General features: G+C 46.1%; 1 long non-coding RNA gene across 1 annotated transcript in view; it reads left to right on the top strand.

Moving 5' to 3' along the window:
* The first annotated feature begins 2,045 nt into the window (after positions 1-2,045).
* The window catches only part of LOC126547633 (uncharacterized), a 66,783-nt gene continuing 49,197 nt past the window's right edge, over positions 2,046-19,631 (top strand). Inside the window, exon 1 of the long non-coding RNA XR_008609221.1 lies at positions 2,046-2,999. This is a non-coding gene — a long non-coding RNA (uncharacterized lncRNA). The remainder of the gene's footprint in view (positions 3,000-19,631) is intronic.

Raw genomic sequence — 19,631 nt, 5'->3', positions numbered from 1 at the left:
TTAATAACAATAACATAACGAAGCGGACATTTGTGCACATGTATACATGACAGACGTTCCTTTTTCCCCTTATTAGCTATAGCAAGAACTTTCTTCTATTCTTTGCTTTTCCTTTTCATTTGTTGCATGGTACTACCAGCGCCCTATGTAAGCAGTGTCAAAGTGCCCTCCAGACTAGATAGCCTTCCCGTTTAGTGCTCTCGCCAATTATTGACGCGCCTCAGGGTGTCCTCTTGCGGTTTTCTCTGAGCGTTTTGCATGAGGTTTTGACATAAAGATTAATTTCGAGTCTAGATATATAATTGCATGGCCGAAGGCCAAGAATGTATTACACTCTATTCAAGGGAAAAACATCACTAAGGCCGTATTAATGACCCAGTGCGCGTCCCCTCTTTCCCCTCCCCCCTTCCGTCTTCCTAGGCATCCTTGTATACCGTAGTCTTTGGTACAGCCCCCTTCGGGCAAAAATGCGAGTTCGATAAAGGCTGCAAAAGGTGGCCAGCAGCTACAAGCAGCTCGTGCTCTACAAAAAAAAAAAAGTTCCTAATTTTTAGAACCTAAAAAAAATGGACCTTCACGAGTCTTCCATCTCTTTAATAAACGTCGGACAGACTCATGCCCTTCAAGCCCTCGACATGTTCACAAGCTAAAATTATACCGAGTAATGTAACCGCGCTACAGACCTGCAATTATATACTTATATTCTCTAATTACGTAGGCAATGAAGCAAGGTGATAAGCGCGGTTGCGCTGTTAAAAGCCACTCCTTGATTGCGAAAATCGCTTCCATTCAGGAAGCTCGCCGCTTGACAGTCTTGCATTGCCACTGCTTTTATTGGTGACCTCTTGACGCTCGTGTGTTCCTTTCCATCACACACATAAATCGGATGTAGCCGTGCTTCTTTCATCAAAAGTAGAATGACTATTGTGGATCATGGGCGGAATTCACTAAACGATCTTACGAAAAAAAATTGTGGTGTAAGAAAGATCTTACGAAAAACTGTATTCACAAAGCTAAAACCGTTCGTAAGATTAGCCAGCGTGCGATGCCCGCCGCTACAAAGACGAGTGCTGTAGTCGAATAAGAGGCGTGTATGTATCAACAGCTCAGATGCGAACTTGAATAATTGTGCCCATAGTAAACGTAATTCGTCGCAGCTGTTAACGTAAGGAGAAATTTCTACGATACTCAGGTAGCAGTCCTACGAACATAATTTTGTATTTCTGCTCGACTCGAGCTGACGGAGGTAAGCGATGGAGCGTGCTGTTTCGGCGGATTAATTCAACAGAGGTCACAACTGATAGCCAAGGATGGCGCGGGCATTCATCTCTGAGGCGCGCTCTGATTCATCATCTCAGTCAATTGAGCAGTTTTAATGCATAATTATATTGGGCGTGTGCTCCTCTGGAAGGCAGTAACGTTCATGCTGTGCTGCGAACTACTGCTTAATGTCTGATAGGCTAGCTGTGTTTCTCTATGCGCTCCGTAGGCTGAATTATCATTCTCGTTATGACACCTTATCGGGTGGCAGAAAATGAAAGTATGGTGTCCATCCCTGACAAGCTTCAAGTTTTTCCTTGAGGTATTGTGAGCACTTCTGTTATTTTTTATAATCAGTTTCACTCGCCCATAAGGCTGCGAATGATGATTTTTCCAGACACTTGTGAAGCTATAATTCTCCATGGGAGACGAAACACCGAATAAATGCCGAAACATCTATAATAATTAAAGCTCGTTGCTGTTAGACAATTCCTTTTCGTGTACCATGCTGTTAGCCCTAGCCTTTTGTTATATAGCTCATAGTTTCGATTCAGCGCTAAGTCGAACAGACGTAGTGTCCGTGCCCGCGGTATTGCTACATAAAAAAAAATGGTGAATAAAATCATACACCCCCATTCCTGCGAAAATCACGTATACTTCTCGAACACGCGTGATGCTGTGGAATAAAATGCATCTCATGAACGGAGCAAATTATCGCCGCGCGAGTCATCTTGTAGCTAATCGTGTTTTTGCTCAGCGGTAATGGCGACGGAAACAGTCGTCTCGTGGCTAACTCCTATCGTCTGACTTTGCAGTTACTGCCCAAATGTGGTTACCGATCGGCGCCTGCTGCCCCTTTCATTTCTTCAACGCCATATCAAGAATCCGGGAGCCGTATCAAGAATCGAAAGCGCCCCCAACGTGACCTATGTCACCAAGACGCTTCTACAAAACGCGCTATCCAGGCACCGGAGGATCATTTGCTCAGCGGTGGTGGCGAGGGAAACAGTCGGCTCGTGACTAACTGCTATCGTCTGACTTTGCAGTTACTGCCCAAATGTGGTTACCGATCGGCGCCTGCTGCCCCTTTCATTTCTTCAACGCCATATCAAGAATCCGGAAGCCGTATCAAGAATCGAAAGCGCCCCCAACGTGACCTATGTCACCAAGACGCTTCTACAAAACGTGCTGTCCAGGCACCGGAGGACCATTTGCTCAGCGGTGGTGGCGACGGAAACAGTCGGCTCATGACTAACTACTATCGTCTGACTTTGCAGTTACTGCCCAAATGTGGTTACCAATTGGCGCCTACTGCCCCTTTGACTTCTTCAACGCCATATCGAGAATCCGGGAGCCGTATCAAGAATCGAAAGCGCCCCCAACGTGACCTATGTCACCAAGACGCTTCTACAAAACGCGCTATCCAGGCACCGGAGGATGATTTGCTCAGCGGTGGTGGCGAGGGAAACAGTCGGCTCGTGACTAACTGCTATCGTCTTACTTTGCAGTTACTGCCCAAATGTGGTTACCAATTGGCGCCTACTGCCCCTTTGACTTCTTCAACGCCATATCGAGAATCCGGGAGCCGTATCAAGAATCGAAAGCGCCCCCAACGTGACCTATGTCACAAAGACGCTTCTACAAAAGGCGCTATCCAGGCACCGGAGGACCATTTGCTCAGCGGTGGTGGCGACGGAAACAGTCGGCTCATGACTAACTCCTATCGTCTGACTTTGCAGGTAAGTGTACACTGTATCTACACCTCATTAAAATTGTCGTTGTCTGCCACTGCCACCACGGCTGTTACAATGGCTTCCTCCTGTTGGTGATCATTGTAGCTTCCTTTCAATGACCACTGTTGCCGTGAGACTTTTCTTTTTGCTCTGTTCGATATGTCCGAGTCCGACGCCTGCTTAGTTTTTGAGCCACTCCTATAGAGTGGTACATATCCAACCTGCTCTGAATGCAAAGATGGCTATCACCTGGGAGCATGCTGGGGTGTGAGTAATACGACCCTGAAAAAACACGATGCCGCAAGGAAACCATGGAAGTGCCAGACATATCTTGTTTTGGCGGCCCGAAGGGCACGTGGTGAAAAGAGCCACACCGGCGTGCATAAATTCACCTACGAGAAAATACTTATTGAAATTAATAAGAAGCTGGCTCAGATACCTGACATACAAAGCATGGAGGATGCACTAATGGTATTAAAGACTGCAATGGACAAATTGGAGCAGTCTGTTCAGCATTTTTCTGATCATTATGATTCGGTGCTTGCTGAAATGCAAAAACAATCAACTGAAATAGTAGCCATTAAAAAGGAGCCAGATTCTTTCGGGACATCTAACACCAACATGAACGTTCTTGAGTAACAAAAGGAAATTGATGCCCTAAAGCAATACAGCAGACGACGAAATATTGAATTTCATGGCTTACCTGTCACCCAGAATGAAAATTTGCTCGGGAAGCTGAATAATTTAGCAACTAAGCATACCCTTCCTGGATTGACTAGCTCCGAAGTCGAAGGCGTGTATAGACTGCCCCCAAGAACTGCCAAAGTTCCTGAACAGAACAAAAAACTTCTCTGACTAATGAAGGCAAAGGCTGAGGAGTATCATTATCAGGTTGCATTGTACAAAAACTGCATGGTTTTTGTGCGCAAGGTGTTTGGTGATCGAGCACTGCGCATCGACAGCGAAAGCGACCTTGATAAGATTCGCTCAATGGCTTCTTTTCCTTTATTACTTGCATTATTTCAATTGCTAGTCTTTCTGCTATGGCTATCTTCCATGAATCCATATATCACGATGCTGAATCTTTTAAATCTTTTGTGCAGTGCCCCTCTTTTAAGAATCGGGACAGAATGTCGATTTTCCGTTTAAACACACGCAGTCTGAGAAACAAACCGATGTACTGCTTCATCCATTAGATTATACGTTTCATTTCTTGGCCTTCACTGAGACCTGGTACTCATGTGCGTCCGATGTAGTAATTTTCGAAGGATAAAAACATGAAGGTGTGTATAGACCGAATCGTATAGGGTGGTGGAGTGTCACTATATATCAAAGATGATGTGTTATATGAGGTGCTTCCCGAATTTCGTTGAGTTTGCGCGCATTATGAATCTATTGCCGTTAAATGTGTAACATCTCTGATTGTCTCAGTATATCGCCCCTCATCAGGGGATGCTCAAGACTTTTTTGGATTTATAACTTTGGTTTTTGAATATGCGTCCTTAAGGAATTTGCCTATTGTCCTTGTTGGTGATTTTAGTATTTACATGCTATTATTTAGCCCACAAAGTATACAATTTTTGATGTCATTGAGTCTTTCTCGTACACAAACTTAATAGTATTGCTTACTAGAATAACACCTGTAAGTGAAACTCTACTAGACCTATGTATAACTAACCATGATAGAAATCACGTCAATGCCGGTGTGCTAACAACTGAATTGAGCGATCACTTATCAGTACTTTTTTTTCCTGCGGCAAAGAAAGAAAAAAAAACATGTTAACGATGCTCCTGTTGCATATCGCTTTTTCAATACCAATGCCTTGTCTACATTTCGTCTAGTATTGAATGTATTGACTGGAATGATATGTACAGTGAGCAGAACCCTAGTCTATCGTATGATTTGTTCCAACAATATGTAAAGAGCTGCTATGATGCTGCCTTCCCACTCCAATATTATAAAAGGCACAGCAAGTCCAGGAAACGATGGATTAACAGAGATCTTTACAACAGAATTAGAGAACGAGATAAAGGGTAAGGCGTGCAGGCACTGACACAAGAGAAGTGGACAACACGAACGCCTATACCATAACTTCATTAGAATAAGAGACGTATCTCTATTACATGAATACAAAAACGTTCGCACCAATTAAACTCAGACTTGAAGAGAGCTCGTATTCAATATTGTCAGGCAAGATTCGCTGGGGTCTGCTGTAATCCCAGGAAAGCTTGGAAGTCGCAAGTCTGCTCATAGGGAAAACAAAGGATAGCCTTCCTACGGCACTAACGATTAACGGCGTTGAGTTCACTGAAGCCAATCTAGCGGACATATCCAACAATCATTTCCGAACTTCAGGTGCAGCAGGTCAGATAAGTCATGCAACAAATGACTGTGAAGCATACACTTCTTCCTGCGCCAAATCAATTTTCTTGACTCCGTGTAGTGAATTAGAAATAGTTACCTACCTGAAATCGTTAAATAAAAGTACTGCCGCTGGTTATGATAACTTTAGGGCTGATCCAATTAAACATGTTGCTGAATTACTATGCGACCTACTGCAGCATATCTGCAATCAAGCTTTAGCCACGGTACTTTTCTTTAAAGTATGAAGATAGCTAAAGCAGTAGTCATGCACGAAGGTGGCTCTCACAATGACTGAAATAACTATCGGCCTATATTTGTGCTACCTTTATTTTCGAGAGTGTTAGAATATACACTAAAATCACGATTAATGAAGTTTCTTGGCGACCACCAAATGCTTTCCAGGTAACAATTTGGCTTCCGTGAAAAGAAATCAACCGAAACGGTACTCTTGGATATTAAAGAAAAGTTAGTTATTAATGTTGATAAGCAATACATTCTTGGATTCTTTCTAGACTTTAAAAAGGCGTTTGATTCTATTAAGCATCCCATTTTGTTTCGCAAACTCCCAGACTACAGTCTTAGTGGTTTGGTATTGAATCTGATACGCAGTTATTTATCCGGCAGGGTGCAATTTACTAGTCTAAATGGTTACAGTTCCCAATTACAGCTGATAAAATATGGCGTACCACAAGGTTCCATCCTTGGACCATTATTCTTTATTCTTTATATAAATGATATTGTGAGCATACCGTGAACTCCTGACATAATTCTCTATGCAGACGACACAAGTATTTTTTTTACAGATAAACACTCAACTTGAACTTCAAAATGCAGCTAATATATGGTTAAATAAACTATCAAACTGGTTGCATATTAATCAACTTCAACTAAATGTAGAAAAAAACTAAGTATAGTGTTTTTAAAAGCCGTAACAAGCCTGATGACTATAGTACTTGTATTAGATTTAAAAATTGTGCTATCGAACGGCTTCCTACTTAGAAATTTCTATGGGTCGTCTTTGAAGAGAACTTGAACTGGACACCACGTGTGAACAAAATCCATGCAAATATATGCAAGTCAATTTCTATATTGGATAATTTCAGAACCTTGGTGCGAAGATGGTTAAAACTACAGTTATACTATGCCCTTGTTCATTCACATATACACTACTGTCTACTAATTTGGGGTACAACTACTAAGACAAATTTAGATATGTTAACAATCCTATAGAAAAAGAGCTGTGTGTTGAATAGAGAACCTTTAACCGAAGTGACCACACAGGACCATTCTTTTCCAAGCTAAACATACTCGCAATACATAATCTATTCCAATTAAGGCTTGCTGTGTATATACATAGGAAAATTCTGCATAACCCAAATACCCTGTCAACATCTTCGTCACCTGACAACTCACAATATCACCTCAGGCATAATCGACTTAGAACATCTATGTTTACAACCAAATATCGTACTCAGACACTCGCTTATCTAGTACCTCATTTTCTAAATAATCGACAAATCGCTAACATGATACAGGAATGCAGGTCTGCTTACAGTCTCAAGAAAAAGCTTAGGAATTATCTTTTGCTACGCTCCTAACTGTACTTAGCCCTCTTTGCAGTCTCGATATCTTTTTCGGGCGCTGACCCGCAGCATTGTTTGAACAGCCCAATCAAAAGATCTCCTCGTTTGTAGATCGCTTTTGTTTACTTTCAAAGCGAATGGCATTGCTTACCTTGACGTTTTTTTTAATCTAAATGGCTGACAAGAGGTGACAAACACACAAAAGTGGAAATGGTTTCGGTGCGGCCGAGCTACTGCAGTTTAAAGTAGATAACCGGGTGAGGATACCAGTGCCGGCGTCTGCGATTGGTCCGCTTCCCCTTACTTAGCTTGCGATCCCTGGTTGAAAATGGCGTTGGCATGCAACGCGAAGTTAAAAATTATGCGAGAACGGGTCCTCAAAAATGAAGAGTTGGCAGAGCGATGTCATATGTCGGCTCGAAAACGTTATATATCCACGAAGAAGGTTTTATTATGCGCAGAGAAATTTATGCTCACCGCCAACTCCTATTATCCAGTACCAGAGCGATCAACGGGCAGCCATCTTCTATTCTTTTCTCAACGGGGAATTCCCCAGCTATTCTAAAGAAAATCTGTTTTATTCGACAACCCGCCGTGGTAGCTTAGCGGATATGGTTTTACGCTGCTTAGTACGAGGTCGCGGGATCAAATCCCGTCGCGGCGGACGCATTACAATGGGGACGAAATGCAAAAAACGCCCATGTCCCGTGCCTAGGGGCTACGTTAAAGATACTCTGGCGGTTGTAATTATACCGGAGTCCCCGACTACAGCGTGCCTCATAAGCAAATCATTGTTTTGACACCTAAAAGGCCAGAATTCAATTCTATTCAGTTTCGTTCAGCATATTAATGCATCTTTAGTGCGTACACTTCACTTTAGCGTTGTGAGTTTTCGAGGTGTTGTGGCGTAGCGTTACAGACTGGCGAAGTGAGTGCAGCCCAAAAATTTTTGACCAATAGCGGAGGACTATTGGCGAAAAAGGTGTAGAATCGGAAATACGTTTTTTCTTTAAACTCGGCCTGATCATGCACAATCAGTGTGAGTACGTTATTTCAGACGGATAGTTTCGCAGTTTTCGTGATGTCGTGTGAAAGACAGGCGAAATGGGGTACTCCAGATTTTGTTTACCAACCGTGGGCGTCTAATGACCGAAATCGATTAGAAATACTTCTGTGTTATAGCTCTGCGTTATAGCACCCCTTATTTCACTTCAACTTCTGTGACCTGTCAGATAATTAAGTTGCTTTTACTGGGGTATGAAACTGCAGCAGCATCAGCACGGATGCAGATTGATTGATTGATTGATTGATTGATTGATTGATTGATTGATTGCCTTCACTCACGACTTGAGTGGCCGAAGACAACGTGCGCATCGAAAGTTCATTGTTCTTTTTTCTGGTCAACGAAAACCGCCGTCGGTAGGCTTCCCTCGCAAAACGTACATACTCTCGTAGACCGGGCTCGTTCTCTTATCGCCATAGTCTACGAACCCTGGTAAGGCTTTCTTGTATGCAAATACGAGCTCCGCGTCGTCTGTCAGCTACTCAGGATGAATGGAGGGCGCGCAAGAAATAAGACGCAGTTTGGCAAATATCGACAGGTAGCATTGACCCGAACCGCGACCCAGCAGCATACCAGTTATACGCAGACAGATTTATGATGCTTCGCCAAGCAGGAAACAGAGAAAGAAAACAAAGTCCCGTCGCTGCCGCTTTTGTCGGGTGTCGAACGCGCGCCAGGGGCGTCGGAGCGTGTCTCGTAGGTCGCCGGCAATTATTGACACAGATACCGGCCCAATCGCTGTTTCCCAAACAATCACGTTGTGTGTCAGAACGGCGTCTCGCTTCACGCCCGGTGCTTTCTCAACGTCAAACGATGCCGGTGACGGCCTCCGCTGCGTGACAACCAGCTCCCGGCGTATAGCGACATGGCACGTGTTGCCTCGCGCGGTCGGTGCCTGTACTTGCGCGTGTTCTGCGATAAGCGTTCGTATACTCCGCGTGGAGCCCGCTCATGCGTGGGTGGCACAATGCGCGCTGCTTCCCGTATGGGCGCAGCGACGTGACGACGCTTACAATGGACGTGGCTGAGAAAGCGCGAAGATATTCCAAACAAACATTCACAGGCTCCGTCAGAGTATACGCGTCTAAACTCTTCGCGCACACATTTTTCAGCTCGCGTACTGATGGGCCTTTTCATTGTGAGTCAACTAATACTCAAAGAGAATGTTGACACGTCTGCCGAGAGGATCATTACAAATATTTGGGTGGTGCGCCAACCCCCCCCCCCCCCCCCCCCCCGCCTGTTTAAAATAGCTTCATCCGGGCATGGCATGCAAGTAAGCATTAGTTACAACAATGTGAAGCGAACAGACAATGACGCCAGAGAAAACATTTGTGAAATTAACTGTTCTGTTCATTTCAAACTTACGAAAAAAAATATGGGGTTTTACATGGCAAAACCACTTTCTGATGATGAGGCACGCCGCAGTGGAGACTCCGGAAATTTGGACCGCTTGGGTTTCTTTAAGGTGCACCTAAAGTTTGGGAAAAAGAAACAAAAAAGAAAAGAAGAGGGAAATGAAGCTGGACGAAAAGATAGCTTGCTGCTGGGGCGTTAACTGAGGGGTGTTATACACGGAGCACATTGGTGAGTCCGTCAGTTGAATTATTCACTTGAAGTAGTCCGTGTAGGCCACGTTGAGTATTATACGGTGAAGCCGTGTTTGCTCTTGTCTATTGAGGCATCGAGGCACATAAAAGCCACAAGATGGAACCCATGAGAATTCGATGTCAGATCATGATCTCTCCACTAGAGCCTATAGGCTGCTTTGTGATGCAGCACAGCCTACCAATAAAATGCATCACGAAAGCTTCAATGCGTTTTTCTTTTCTAGTACGACCAAGTGGCATAAGTTAACCCGACTGGTGCTGTCCACTTACAAGCGGTTATTCACATGGAAGAATACTCGTATGCTCTCTATCCCAAAAAATTGGCTGCGGAATGACGCGTCCACTTGTGTGTTCTATCGGATCGTTCTGAGCTTTCGAACTATCCGTGCCATGACCGCATCGCTCGTATAAGATTTTATTCGCATTTTTCCTTTTCATGTGCCACCAAAGAGACGTCCTGTTTCTCATCATAAACAGAATTGCCACCCGTTCGTATGCATGTAGATCCCGAATTCGCAAGCAACATGACAAAGCGCGGGCACACGTATTAAGGAATTGCAAATTACTTTTCCGACGCATAGACGCTGTAATATAATGGCGTACTGAGACTATTGGAGCATAAAAATACCGGACGTTGTCCAGCGGCAACCGGTTTTGGGGCCAAATTCATAAAGCCTTGCGGTGGTTATTGCGCTTTGCCATTGACCAGCCGCCTTCGCTAAATATGTGCTCAGCATGCGGATTAGCTGAAATTTCACCTCACGAACAATTCTATCATAAGATATCTTTTTATGAATAAGCGCCCAGGTTAATTCACTGACGAGCTTTGGTGATCTTCATGGAGGGATACCGCATTTCTAGCTACTACGACACCACGTAGCGCGCCTTTGCGAGCAATAAAAGCATGCTAGGCTATCGAAACCCTTGACGAACATAACTTGCCGGACACTAAGCACCAGATGAACCATAACAATCTTTCCAGCACAGAAATAATTATAACGTGCATGTTTAGGTCAATCATACGTTAAAAGCACGCGCTTTCAGATGGCCTATCAAAGCGCGTCCGCAACAAGAAAGCACCTGTCACCCTCAACTATCAGTCGTGGCCTCCCACCCAATCTCCTGCGACAGCGGGTTCCATGGCTTGCCAGCTGTAGCTCAACCTGCGCACACCGGCATCATGACGTTCGAAAGGCCGCTGCTTCCCTATCACATAATTTCCTGCTCACGTCGGCAGCTTTCAACGGCCGTGTTGCGAATCGACTTGAGCATAATTTTGGCGCAAGTACGATAGTTCGCATCTGTGGCACCATTAGAATGCTCGTCTCTTGTCGACTACAGCGATTGTTTTTACAGCTGTGGGCATTGCAAGCTCGCTGTCTTTACGAACGTTTTGAGGTTTGTGAAGCTGCTCTTCTCGTACGATTTTTCTTGCGTCAAATGTTGTTCGTCTTTAAGAATTTCTTCCCAAGGCCCATATTCACAAAGAAAGCTCTTACGCATGTACTATACGTAAGTGCAGATGCTTGTCAATCAAAATCATGGGCATCACAGTAATTTCAAAAGAAGAGCTCTGTGAATTCGGCCAGAATATTGTAGAACTTGGGGTACTCCCACATGCGCATCCCTCACATGACGACGATGGAATGACAACGGTGAGATGACGACAGTATTACGAGGGTGGCGTGGCAACAATGGAATGACGACGATGCAGTGACAACGATGTCTTCACGCCGGCTGAATGACAAGGCCAGAGGGACGACGACGCAACGACGGCGACTGCGGGACTATGACGTAATCACGACGACGGCATGACAAAAGCATGTCAACGACGGAATGACGACGATGGACTTACCGCGAAGGACTGACGACGCTAGAGTGACGACAATGGCATGACAATGAAGTAATGACGAAGATGAAATGAAGGCGACGAAATGACAACGAAGGTATAACGGTGAATGCATGGGGACTATTGCATGACGTCTATTCAATGACAACGGCAGAGGGTCGACGACGCAGTGATGCCGACATAGTCAAGACGAAGAGTGGTGACTATGGCATAACAATGAAGGAATGACGATAAAGAAATGACGACGATGGAAATGAAGGTGACGAGATGAGGACGACGGCGGGGCGACGAAGGCGTTTTTGTGTTGGGTGTGGCGTTTGCGCTTACATCGATCCCCTGTCGTCGCGTGCCCCCTTGCTTTGCATTGTATCCGGTACTGGGTTACACCATACCCGGCACCGACCAATCGTGCAAGAGAGCAGCCAGCACAGAAAAAGTGCGGGGAATTTAGTGTGTGGTAGCCCTATTGCTACCTGCTCAAGGCAGAACGCGAGGTGCGGTCGGTGGAGAATCGGTCGGTGGTCGGTGGAGAGCGGAGAACCATATGCTTGCTCAGTAACGATGCAGTTACAACCCTGAGACCGTCTTCTTTGTCTCTTCGGAGCCAATGCCCTACCTCGGAATCCTTCAGTAAATGGAGACGGTTCAACCGACCTGGCCGTCTTCAGAAGTGCATTATTGATTTAGTTGTTCGGGGGCTCTATAACGTAAAACCATTGCAGTATGTTTTTATTCCAATCTCGTGACGTCAAATTTGCTTAACCGCCAACGCAAGCATCGGGCAGTGACCCGCAAGGTGGTCTGAACAGACCAATCAAACGCTCTCCTCGTTCATAGAAGGCCACTTTTGTTTGCTTGAAAAACGAGTAACATTGCCTGCACTGGGCAGCTTGTCTTATCTAACTGGCTGACAAAGGGCGAGGAGCACGCTCAGGTGGAGAGGGATTCTACGGGGCCGAGCCACTGCACTGAAAATTGATAACCAGATGAAGAGGTTGGTGCCGGCGCCTGCGATTGGTCCGCTTTCCCTTACTTAGCTTGTGGTGGCTGGTGGAAAATCCTGGCGGCATGCAACGGAAGCTAAGAATGACGCTAAAATAGATCCTCAGCAAAGAAGAGTTGGCAGAGCGAGGTCGTAAACGTGCCGAAAGTGCTCAAAAACGCTACACGGCCATGCAAGAAGTTTTCTTATAGGCAAATAAATCCGTGCTCTCCGGCAGGTGCGAGTAGCCAGTGGCTGAGCGATAGGTGGCAGCCATCTTTTATTCTTATCGGCAATGGTGCAGCCTGCGGCTATTCAGAAGAAAATTCATTTTTGTTCGGCATATTAATTCATCTTTAACGCGTACACGTCACTTTGACGCGGTGAGGTTTTGCGGTTTTTTGACGTTGCGTGACAGGCAGATGAAGTGGATGGATGGATGGATGGATGGATGGATGGATGGATGGATGGATGGATGGATGGATGGATGGATGGATACAACATTATTGTACGTCCGGCAAGGTTTTGACCAATAGCTGAGGGCTAATGGCAAAAAGGCGTCGAATCAGAAATAACTATTTGTCTTTTGTTCTGTCAAATCGCGCAACATCAGTGTGTACACGTCATATCAGATGGGGAACTATCGCGGTTTTCATGACGTCATGTGACAGAGAGGTGAAGGGGGTGTGGTGCAAAAAAGTTTTGACCGATCACGGAGGGCTTATTGGAGAATCGGAATAGAAAAGTTGGGAATAGCTTTACGTCATAGCGCCCCTGGCTACGTCCAGCAATGTAAATGGTTGTTGAAGAGCTGCGGAGCTGACAAAGTGAACAAACCTATACACCTTCACGGCACAAAATATACATCAATATATGGTTATAGCAAGTATATCACGTATGACGCACGGAACCGACTGCTACATGGCGAGTCAAATGGGAATACACGCCGTCGTGAGAGTGACTTCAATGAACTCAAGCGGTTGTTAACTAGCCCTGGGAGCCGCACTGTAACCATCTCCGAAAGCCAGTCCTCTCTAAAGATGATAATCGGGTGCCTCTAGGACAAAAACGGCCAATCCGCTTTGGAGCTCTAGAAGGGATTACAGACTGAAGTGCTTGACTGGGGGGCGAAGCAAGAGTAGCTACAGTGCTTCATGTCTCCCTGTCTTCGTACCCGTTCGCATCCTCTTCTAGGTTATTGAACACCAAATAAAGTTTCCTCAACCATGTTCCTTTCAAAGCGGATGATCTCAGTGGCCCACGACCAGCGACCTGTGATCATAGCCCGAGGATCGGGCGGTAACTCTATCTGTGAACAATTTTTATTTCTCTCCTAACCTCAGGTAGATTTAGTGCCAGTGTAGAATGTGTTCCATCATGGACTCATGAAATTAACAGACCAACTTTACGCGATTTTCTTTCTTGGGTGGAGAGGGGGAAGATTAGTGTTTTGCCGATCGTGCTGCGCACGGTACCAGGCCTCTCGCCATGGTGAGGGGTGTCTGTCCTGTAGCAGTTCAAAGCACTGTATATTTCTGAGCGCAGGTTCATACATACGCTCAGAAAGAGCTGTTTGAAGCGGCATGGTTCTCCATAAGTGTTACAGGATCGCGGCGTACAAATGAAAAAATAAATAAAAAATGAACTGATGGACGTTTCAAGCACTGAGGTGATCAGACATCGTGAGAACAGTGCGTGGACTTCCTATGACAATTTTAAATGAAACACACATCTTCAATTACCGTTTTACTATTGCCGACATGGCAGAATGGCTCACAGGATCTACGCAAATAGAAATTTTTTTTTTTGCTCCCAGTCCAAGGACTTCGAACCGCCACCCGAGGCCACCACAGCAAAAATTGCCGGACTATTCTTTAATAATGTTTCTTCTTCTTCTTCAAACAACCAAGTAGCCTTCCGATACCATCTCAAATGAGATTTCATGTAAGCAATCTCTCTCCCTCCCTCCACCCCCTGTTCTTGTTTGCTTTTTTTTTCTTAGTATCAACACCAGCTGTCAGTGGGAAGCCAGCTAATACTGGTATTTATTTATTTGTTTGTTTGTTTCCGTTGCGCTTTGGTTCATTACGCACGTTACGACCTCAGGTAAAAAAAAAGTTCATGGACACCTTTCCATCCGTAATTCGTTTACTGCGCAAAACAGCATGATGATTACGACGACAGGACATCAACGACTTCAATGAAGACTACATGAACGACTGCGGCAATATAAGACGACGACGAATAGAATGGCATGAACATGACTACGATGACCACACCAAGATGATGATGATGACTTTCAAAGACGGCAGTTCCTTGATTGACATCTATTACCTGGAAGAGCTGCCCTTGTGAGAGCAACGCTGAGAGTGACTGCTCCGCTGAAGTCCGCGCAGCGAACGACGGCGCTCCCCTTGGGCATGAAATAAGCCGTATTGAAAAATTAATTGTCACCATAGATGATTTTTCAACTAACTTCGAGCGTTAAAACGCTAGTTTACAGCGTTTCAGCTCTCCCTATGCGAAATCTTATCTCCGTATTTCGATATGTCACTCGACGTACCTAATACATGTAACTTGGGAGTACACTAAGCACCCTCGTTGTCCAAATAACAGTAACACAATGGGGCAGTGAGAAGCCCAGCTCGCCCGCTACGACCTGGCAAGACAAAAGTCTTTAATTAGCCAGGTCCGACAGGCGGCAGAGGCCAGTGGGGCCCTGGACTGAAAGGCTCTGACCACCCCTCCTTCAAATCTTTTCCGCTCTAATAGAGGTTCTATATATATATATATATATATATATATATATATATATATATATATATATATATATATATATATATATATATATAATCTTCGCCTGCCCATGAGAGGAGCGTGAACGACACTTTGAGACTTACACTACAACGTAAATTACTTTCGCGGCGTGGTAAGAAGGGTATAACTACTTTGCGGAGTAAAAGTACATGTAAGCCCCCCAGGTATACATGGATCAAACCAAATCACGAGTCTTCAGGCCTACTATTCTAACCACGGCGTCACGGACGATTTTGTACCCTCTCAATCTCGTTCTACATATAGGTTCCACTAAATAAATGGAACAAATCTTCAAAATTTTTCCATTTACTAAGTGAAACATAACGTAGCACGAATGTTCTTTAGCGTCGGCTTCTGTCGTTTTGCGTACCAAATTTTGCAACAACCAAATGAAGCAAACAGACATAGGCCAAAGAAAGCGTATAGCCAAATTAACCGTTCATTTTAAATTAAATGTAGAAACATTTTGCAAACACAGCATACGTGCAGTTTTCTTGTGGCATCGAAACTGTAGACGTCGCCTCGTGATGAAATCACGCGCAAGAGACAAGCCCCAGCCCTCGTGCAGCTAGCAAATCGTATTCACAATGATGATGATGATGGTGATTTAATGGCATCCCCTTTGCAACAGGGCGGTGACGAATAGTCGCCTGGCCTCCTTGAGTTAATCAGATATGCTACAAATGTCTTTTATGTAGCGTTTATATGTAAATCTCCTTAATACTTTTTCCCTTCAAAATCTTCCGTGTACCACAGCTATGACTGTCAGAGGTCCGGTTGTATCAACCTCTTCCCTGCTTTTTTTTTCACCAATACCCTAAACGTCTCTAGCTTACGTTGATTGCTTACCAGTTGCCGCCTCCGTCCACTTTAAACCCAAGCGCTTCTGGAAGGTGTACATTACCTGCAGTCCTCACTTGGCGAATCCCTTCACAACTTATTAGGATGTGCTGAGTAGTCTCTGGATTTTCGCTGCAGCACGTACGAGCCTCATCTAGTTCCGAATATTTGCTCCGGTATGTTTTTGTCCTTAGGCAACCGTCTCGAGCCTCAAATAGCAAGGCACTGCCCTTCATGCTATCGTAAAGATTTTCCGATCTCATTTCTTTCTTCTTATTCTTGGAAATATACATGATACTTTTTTATTTCCATTCTTTGCGTCGAATTACCTGCCTCTGTTTCTCTCCCTTTCTGATGACTCCTGGTTGTCTATATACAGTTTAAATTACCCTGTACTTGGCTGCCAACTTTCTTGACCTCTTCCTTTATTCTGCGTCCACGCTTTTCAGGTACAGATACATGTGCACTTTAGCCGCCCGTTTATATTTATCTGTTTCTGAGTCATTCTTCAAAACTAATTTTGCTCTGTGCTTCTCTGACTTCAAAAGAGGTCCAACCCATATGACCCTGTACTGTCTCATTTGTGGTTTTATTGTGGGCTCTCAAAGCCAACCGGCCTACCGATCTTTGGTTAACTTCCGCCCCTTTTCCCTTTCCCCAGTGTAGGGTAGCCAAGCGGGCTCAGTCCTGGTTAACCTCCCTACCTTTCATTTATCATTTGCTCTCTCTCTCTCTCGCTCCAACCCCTACAAGATATCCGATGTTAAGCATATAATGGCATTTACGAACGTTAGCACTGTCCCCATTACTCCTTTCCAGATTCCACGCACCACCTCATATTTATTGTGGCCTGTTGTGAAGTAGGGGAGTCCGTGCGACCAACGAAGTTTCCATGGATGGTGCCGTGCCAGGTGCCGGGACAAAGGGTTCCGAGCGACGTTTAAGAGAATGAAAAAAAGGATTATATTAAAAAAAGTACATGGTTGAGTTTTACAGTACGGCTCCAACTATCGGTACACACTTGGTAGCGTCTTTGCATGTCCGAGTGCCCCACTGTTTCCGAGCGTCCCCCCTCTCTTTTTCCCTCACAGCCATCTGGATCCGCTTTTTATGCCCTGCTTGGTCATTGTTCAGTCGCTTCCACCAATCCGGCGTCAGAAGACCGATGACCTCAGGTCCCAGCAATCCAAAGGTTTGTTGCCCCTTTCCCTCCGACGGGAGTTTTGTCGAAACACACTCAAATCACTGGGCACAAACAGGGGAACTGGGATGGTGCGCTGACTCCGTCTCCGGCGTGGTCGTGCTAATTTGTGTGGCTGACAGGTGTGAAGAATAGTAGCCTTGCACGGACCTCACCTCCGGCGTTCAACATCCCATTTGACGAGACTGTCGGCTCGTTTCCCATAATTGCTTCATCCGTGACCGGATATTTGTCGCGTAGTGAACGGCCAACCATAACGGCCTTGATGGGCTCTTCATCGCGCTCAGGAGAGACGACGTTGCTATCTTCAAGCGAGCTGCCTTGAAGTACAGGATGAGGCGTGACAACTGCACGTCACCGGGGTGGCATCCCCCCGCTCTGAAGCAACGTCGGGCACCACAAGCGACCTGCCTCGAAGTGAACGATGAGGGGTGACAACTGCATGTCGCCGGGGGGTATCCCCGCTCTGAAGTACCGCCGGGTACAACAGCAAATGATGAGGGGTGACAACTGCATGTCGCCGGGGTGGGATCTCTGGCTCTCAAGCGCCGCCGGGCACAACAGCAAATGATGAGGGTTGTCAACTGCATATCGCCAGGGTGGCATCCCCCGCTCTGAAGGGACGCCGGGTACAACAGCAAATGATGAGGGTTGTCAACTGCATGTCGCCAGGGTGGCATCCCCCGCTCTGAAGGGACGCCGGGTACAACAGCAAATGATGAGGGCTGTCAACTGCATGTCGCCATGATTGCATCCCCGGTCTGAAGGGCCGCCGGATACAAAATAAAATGATGAGGGGTGACAACTGCATGTCGCCGGGGTGGCATCCCCCGCTCTGAGTGGCTGCCGGGTACAACAGCAAATGATGAGGGGTGACAACTGCATGTCGCCGGGGGGGCATCCCCGCTCTGAAGTACCGCCGGGTACAACAGCAAATGATGAGGCGTGACAAATGCATGTCGCCGGGGTGGCATCCCCCGCTCTGAAGGGCCGCTGGGTACAACAGCAAATGATGAGGGGTAACAAGTGCATGTCTCCGGGGTGGCATCCCCCGCTCTGAAGGGCCGCCGGGTACAACAGCAAATGATGAGGGATGACAACTGCATGTCGCCGGGGTGGGATCTCCGGCTCTGAAGCGCCGCCGGGCACAACAGCAAAGGATGAGGGTTGTCAACTGCATATCGCCAGGGTGGCATCCCCCGCTCTGAAGGGCCGCTGGGTACAACAGCAAATGATGAGGGGTAACAACTGCATGTCTCCGGGGTGGCATCCCCCGCTCTGAAGGGCCGCCGGGTACAACAGCAAATGATGAGGGGTGACAACTGCATGTCGCCGGGGTGGGATCTCCGGCTCTGAAGCGCCGCCGGGCACAACAGCAAAGGATGAGGGTTGTCAACTGCATATCGCCAGGGTGGCATCCCCCGCTCTGAAGGGACGCCGGGTACAACAGCAAATGATGAGGGGTAACAACTGCATGTCGCCATGATTGCATCCCCGGTCTGAAGGGCCGCTGGATACAAAATAAAATGATGAGGGGTGACAACTGCATGTCGCCGGGGTGGCATCCCCCGCTCTGAAGGGCCGCCGGGTACAACAGCAAATGATGAGGGGTGACAACTGCATGTCGCCGGGGTGGGATCCCCGGCTCTGAAGCACCGCCGGGCAGAACAGGCCCCAAATTTCTGTGTCTCGCAACTGGTGTATTCCGCTCCCCATTTATTTTCAGAGTCTCTTGGTAAGGGCTTGAGTAAGTGTTTCCTTCGTTTTGTATACGCCGAGGTATTTATATTGCTTATGCTGCTTGACTATGGGTATGACTTGCCGTTAAATTAACACCACGTATTTACTCGTCGCTTCATTAAAGATCATAATTCCTAATTTCTCTGTGCCAAGCTTGAGGCCTAGGTTTGTCGCTTCATTGCCACAGATATTCGCAAGTGTCTGTAAATTTCTTTCATTGTCCGCTAGTAGACCAATGTCCCCATACGTCAGTACAGGGAGCTTCTGTTGCGCCATTTGTCCATTACGTGTGTATGATAAATCAAACCCTAATTCGCTGTTTTCCAGTCGTCTTCCTATGCCGTTAACATAAGAGAAGAGAAGTGGTTCTTGTGGGAAAGGAGGAAAGGCAGGCCCTATCTTCTGCAACCCATGCGGGAGCACGGGTCAGCGCCAGCAGGGTGGGGGAAATGGGATTAAAAGAAAGAGAGGGTAGGAGGGAGAAGGTAGATAAAGCGCGAACAACAATGGAGATAGAGGACATCCTTGCTTCAGTCCTTGGTGAATTCCCACCACTTCATTGCCTTTCCGACCTTCCCATACAGCTTG

The sequence above is a fragment of the Dermacentor andersoni genome, chromosome 1 (genome assembly GCF_023375885.2).
Source record: "Dermacentor andersoni chromosome 1, qqDerAnde1_hic_scaffold, whole genome shotgun sequence".
Lineage (NCBI taxonomy): Eukaryota > Metazoa > Arthropoda > Arachnida > Ixodida > Ixodidae > Dermacentor > Dermacentor andersoni.
Note: the sequence above shows the minus strand (reverse complement) of the source record. Positions and strands in the feature narration are given on the sequence as shown.